We start from the raw sequence: 6,237 nt of genomic DNA, 5'->3' as shown, positions 1-6,237 counted from the left end.
TTACCAGAAATTCCTCGAAACTATAAATACATGTACTTTAAAGAATGTACCAAAATTGATACAAAGTATTCATGAATGTACTATGAAAACTTCAAATGAGAAATTGGGCCATACACGTAGCTGTCATATTGATTTTACACTTTGCAAAGGAATGTTTCTTTCAGTTCAATTATTATCGCCTCATTTTCCAAAAGTAAGAATTATTAAACGTTTAATTTATCAACTGACACATTTTTATCGAAAGATGGAAAATCTAGATAAGGCATTAACTCGTGCTGATTTAAACATATTAAATGAAATTGTAACTTCTGCACAAGAAAAAGCAGATTTGTACAAACATCAACAGACAGATACAACTCTGAGCGATGATGATATTATTTCTAAATATTGTAAAGCATTTAAGGCTTTGATTAAACGTTCAACAGACACACCACGGCATATTTGCGTATCATGTGAAAAATTATGTTATAAAAAAAATGTTTCTAAAGTCAATAGTCTTCAAGCACAAATAGATATTCAAATTTGGAGAGATTTAATGGCACATATACAACAACAAAAAATTAATGCGGAATATATATGTAATTATTGTGCAGGCAAATTTCGTAAAGGTCTAATGCCTGCATATTGCATTTTGAATAATCTCTTCACAGATGATGTGCCCGAAGTGATATCATCTCTTAACACATTTGAAAAAATTCTTATACAGAGAGCTAAAGCATTTCAAACTGTCCTCAAAATGGGAACTGTTATTAATAAAAAGCTGCCTCAAAGACAAATGGTACAGAAAGTTAAAGGTAGAACATTTCATTTACCACTTCCGTTACAGGAGACATTGAATAAATTATGTTCTACTACTGATCCAATTAATTATAATCACGAATTATATATTTTAGTTAGAGGTATTCCGACAAAATCAAAGATTATTTGGAAAGAGATAGTTGATATTAAAAAAATATTTGATGCTTTGATGTGGTTAAAGCGCAATAATACTTTATACTCACATATTATATTGCCAAATAATCACAATGATTTATGTTTGGCAAAATTAAAAAATTCAGAATTTCAAATGAAAAAAACAGAAGATAATACAGAAGCGACATTGGATGACGAGCCTAAATTTTTAAATGATTCGATAGAAAAAATTAAAAATGATATAGAAGTTACATTAGAGGGTCAACAGAAAGCAATGTTAACTCAAGTTACTGATGAAAATGATGGCTATTACGAACAATATACTATCTATCCCTTATATGAAAAAAAGCAAATAAAACTACGTCAACCTTATATCAAATGTTAAAAATTCAGGACTTGCCTTTGGATAATCGTGAACAATATTTAGATTTAATGTGTTTTCCAGATTTATATCCTTTTGGTATTAATGGACAACATGAAACTAGGCAAGTCAAACTTTTTGATCACGAATTTATTAAATGTCGTTTAACATCTAAACATTCACAGTACAGATTAAATCAACAATACTTATTTTATTTATTAAACGATGCAAATATTCGTCAGTTAAGTCGTGGAATTTATCATAAAATGAATGTAACTAATCCGCGAGTTCGTTACACGGCTGCAGAATATTTGGAAGCAATGTCAAAAGAATTGTTGGAATCTAATTTGAGTACAATATTTGCCACACTTCGAAATACAGAGCAATACTGGCGTAAACCGAGAAGCGATTTAAACTGTATGACGCAGCATTATGGACCTGCGACGTGGTTTTTAACATTAAGTCCAAGTGAGTGGTTATGGGAAGATTTAGGTGAATATATTCGTGAAGTAAATGGATGGCATGATACTTCCTTATGTGTTAGCGTACTTGTTGCTAGGGATCCTGTATCAACATCCAGGTTTCTCGATAATAAGTTTCGAGCAATGCTTGACTTTATTAGCTCTAAAAATTATCCAATTGGAGAAGTAACGCACTATTTCTGGCGACGAGAATACCAAGATAGAGGTATACAACATTTCCACTTATTAATATGGATAAAAAATGCACCGATTTTCGGTGATTCTACTATTGAAGAAGTCTCTAAATTTATTTTATAACATACAGGGTTTGTCAAAAATGTGGAAACCCCTAAATAATTTTTGTAAAAATGAAAATATCAGAAAACGGTAAAACACGTATTTTGATTTATTAAAAAAGCTACTGAACAGACGATTGAAAACTGTTATCTCTCTTTAATGATTCAAAACCTTTTACTCCGTGTTTTAAAATAAATTTTACTCACTGTATTAAAGTAAATGCTGAAAATGGCTGCCATTTACTTCCTGGCAATATGCCAATCTTTGATAGAATGCAGAAATGGCTCTATGATTCGTCTCAAAAGGTATCAAATCTATTTCATCCCTTATTCGCTGTATCAATTCTTGGATGCTTTCGGGTTTTGTTTTGTAAACCTTACTCTTCAGGTGTTCCCATAGATAATAATCAAGAGGAGTTAGATCTGGTGACCGAGGTGGCCAATCCTCTCCTCCCTCATTTCTGTTCCTTCTTCCTATCCATCGTAATGGAAAAGTCTCATTTAAAATTTGACGTGGCCGTAAACCAAAATGAGCAGGAGCTCCATCATGCTGAAACCATATTTCTTCAAAATTATTTGGAAAAATATTTCGTATGGCTGGAATTATTTGATCTACAAGTAATCTCTCATATCTTTGAGCGTTCAGATTTTCTGTAAAAAAAAAACGGCCCTATTAAGTAGCCGTCTATTATTCCACACCATACATTAATTTTTTGTGGATATTGTGTGTGAGTTTCTCGCACCCAATTCGGATTCTCATCTGACCAAAAACGAAAATTTTAATTATTAACTTCTCCCGTTAACGTGAAAGTTGCCTTGTCTGTAAAAATAATTTGATAAGGGAAGATGGGCCGGACATCCATTAGTGCCATCATTCATTCACAAAAACCTATACGACGCTCCAGATCTCCGTCTTGCAATTCTTGAACATTAAACGCAGTTGATCCTGGATAACACTAAGTGCATGAAATTTCGAAATTTGAACGGCCGCCATTTTGAATGAGGGGGTCGTAGCGACTTAAAATTTTAAGAGTGTGTTTGTTATGAAAAGACCTTTCAAACGAGCCCCCACTCGACCCTTAATCCAATTTAAAATTTTCGTCCCCTCTCTTACCCCCGCGTACTAGGGGGTGGGGGATGATCGGTATCCATGTCATAGGGTAGCTTTTTTGATAAATCAAAATACGTGTTTTACCGTTTTTTGATATTTTCATTTTTACAAAAATTATTTAGGGGTTTCCACACTTTTGACAAACCCTGTATAAGCTGCAAAATGCCGGATCAAAATATTTCACCATTATTATACAGGCGGGTTAATATGCATCAAAAACATAAACATAATGATTAATGACGTAAAGTTACTCGTCGGTGTCGTTTTGGATTTCCTCGTCTCGTTACTGAAACTTTATATAGCAGGTAGAAAACAATTGAAATATAAAAGTAGACTTTATAATCTTCCTCGAACAGATAATAAAGTTAATATAAATGAGTGGATATCTTATTAATCATTATAAATATAATGTTAATACACAACCAGAAAATTATTTTTTTTCCTTATTGCTTATGTTTCAATCATGGCGAAAATTGGAAGATCTCAAAAATGAATGCGACACTTATGCCGAATCCTTTCACAAAGTAAAACTGCATCTTGTACAAGCATTGCAATATCATGAAAGATTAGAAGAATTGCAAAAAGCATTTGAAACTGCAAAAGATTTAGTTTATCAATGCTTAGATGATTTACAAAAACAGCAATCTCAGGATAATCCTGAAAATCCGATAGGTGTTCAAAATATAAAGGCTAGTAAAGCAATGCAAGATTTTAAAGATTTTGGTGATAAAGTAATCCGAGAAATCGATGTATCTGAAATGATAGCAATATTAAATACGGATCAAAAAAGAGTATTCGATAGAGTTATTAATACTGTAGATTCAAATAAATCAATATTACAATTATATGTTAGCGAAGAAGATGGCTGGAAAAAGTTTCTTAATCAAGACTATTAAAGGCTGGATAAAACAAAATCTTAACAAAGATACTGCTGTAGCAGCACCTACTTGTATAGCAGCATTTAATATAGATGGTTTGACAGTTCATAGATTGCTTCAATTACCCGTGGAACATGGTCATACTCCTAAGTATAAACAACTATCTGATCATGTATTGAAAGTTTTACGAGCAGATCTTAAAGATGTTATTCTTTTTGTAATTGATGAAGTGTCAATGATATCTAATTTGACTTTAATGTATATACATCTTCGATTGTCTGAAATATTTGACACTGGTGATTGCGATGATGGTTGGTTTGGTCAAAAGCATATTCTTTTATTCGGAGACTTGCTTCAACTACCTCCTGTACACGAAGATCCTATCTTTGTGCATTTATCCGATGAAAAAATTGCTAAACCTCTTGGTTCTGTCTACTTGTCGTATGTATGATGTTCTCAATGATGCAATGTTAAGTCGTATTGTTTCTAAAGAAATATTATTGATTGCTGAAGATACGATTGAATGTATTCCATATGTAAAAAGGTAAGTATTAAAAGTATTGTCAAATAATGATGATGATAATAATTCTAGAACAGCTGGGCTTTCAAAACAAATAACAATTAAAATTGGAGCAAAAATTATATATGGCGTAATATTGATGCTACTTTGGGACTTGTAAACGGTACAATGGCTACAGTGATTTCAATTGTACAAGATATATCTACTGATTACGTAGAAAAAATTAAACTTCTTTTACCATCAGGTTCAGAATATTTAATTGAAAGAGTAAGTGTTAAATTTGAAGTGATTGATAGAGCATATGTTATCAGAAAACAATTTCCATTATCTTTGAGTTATGGCATCACTATTCATAAAAGCCAAGGATTGAATTTGCAAATTGCTATTATGGACATTGGTAACTCTGTATTTAATTGTGGTCAAATTTACGTTGCATTATCGCGAGTAACATCTCTAGAAGGATTACATTTGACTAATTATGATCCTTCATCGGTTATAGCTAGCGAAAAAGCTATCCTCGAATATAATCGTCTAAAAAAGATTCATAAACCCAAAGCAGAAATGATTACTGTTTCAAAAGAGCGTTATCGCAAAGTAAAAGATGTCCTATGGGCATTACCAAAAATGATTACTTCTGTCCAAAAATCACATGAAAAAGTTCAACAAAGTACTGCTTGGGTCATACATGGTTTCCAAAATACAGACGAGGTTTCATGCTATGCCAATGCGGTATTGCAATGTTTATTGCATTTAAATTTCATTAGACAGCAATTATTTAATTGCTATAAATCAGATGTTTTACGTATATTAATCGATATGAAAATGGAATGCGTAATTTAAATACATATGTAATACGGCAATGTTTAGGAGAACATTTTTCAAGCACTGTAAAACAAAATGCATCTGATTTCCTTATAGCTCTTTGCGAAAAATATGATTGTATAAGAAGTTTAATAGATTATCAAATAACTTCTATTGTGCGATGCAAAACTTGTGGTAATACAAAAACTACTGTTGATAATAATATTATTATTTCGATTCCTATTAATAATTTAAAAAAAAAAGTTATACTCTGAATGATTTATTAAATGTTACGTTTTCACATTGGTATCAATTACACAATAAATCATGTGAACATTGTACTGGAGATGATATATTATTTAAAAATGAAATAACATTGACAAGAGAGATAGTTGTTATGCATTTATTACTATTTTCATCGCAGGATGATAAAGTGAAAGCAGCAAACAAATTTAACTTATGTGCTGTCCCAACAACTAAAGTATTAATAGCTGGACAATTGTATAAGACAATGAATGCTATATTTCATCATGGTTCATGTATTGATGAAAGTCATTATATAAGTATATGTAGAGAAGGAATATCTAATGTTTGGGTCGAAGCTGATGATGCGCAAGTTAAAAAAAGGCAGTGGCCTAGAGGTGCTAAAGATGTTTATATAATATGTTTACAAAAGATGGCTAATAAGTAATATATATTAGATATTATATTGAAAATAGAATTATATAATTCACTTTTTCCGCTTTATTCATATTCATTTAATGATGAACTAGATAAGCAGTAATGAGATTATTTATCAATGGATTTTGAAGCATTGATTGTATATTTCATTGTATATTAAATAAACATATAAACATATATATATATATATATTAATTTGTAATTATCCATTATTCT

General features: G+C 31.1%; 1 pseudogene; it reads left to right on the top strand.

Moving 5' to 3' along the window:
* Positions 1 to 3,952: 3,952 nt before the first annotated feature.
* LOC115241988 lies at positions 3,953 to 6,031 on the top strand (annotated as a pseudogene).
* The last annotated feature ends 206 nt before the right edge of the window (positions 6,032 to 6,237 follow it).

The sequence above is a fragment of the Formica exsecta genome, unplaced genomic scaffold (assembly GCF_003651465.1).
Source record: "Formica exsecta isolate Colony F162 unplaced genomic scaffold, ASM365146v1 scaffold550, whole genome shotgun sequence".
NCBI classification, from domain to species: domain Eukaryota; kingdom Metazoa; phylum Arthropoda; class Insecta; order Hymenoptera; family Formicidae; genus Formica; species Formica exsecta.
The sequence above is the reverse complement of the archived record's forward strand: the minus strand, read 5'-3'. Positions and strand labels throughout refer to the sequence as shown.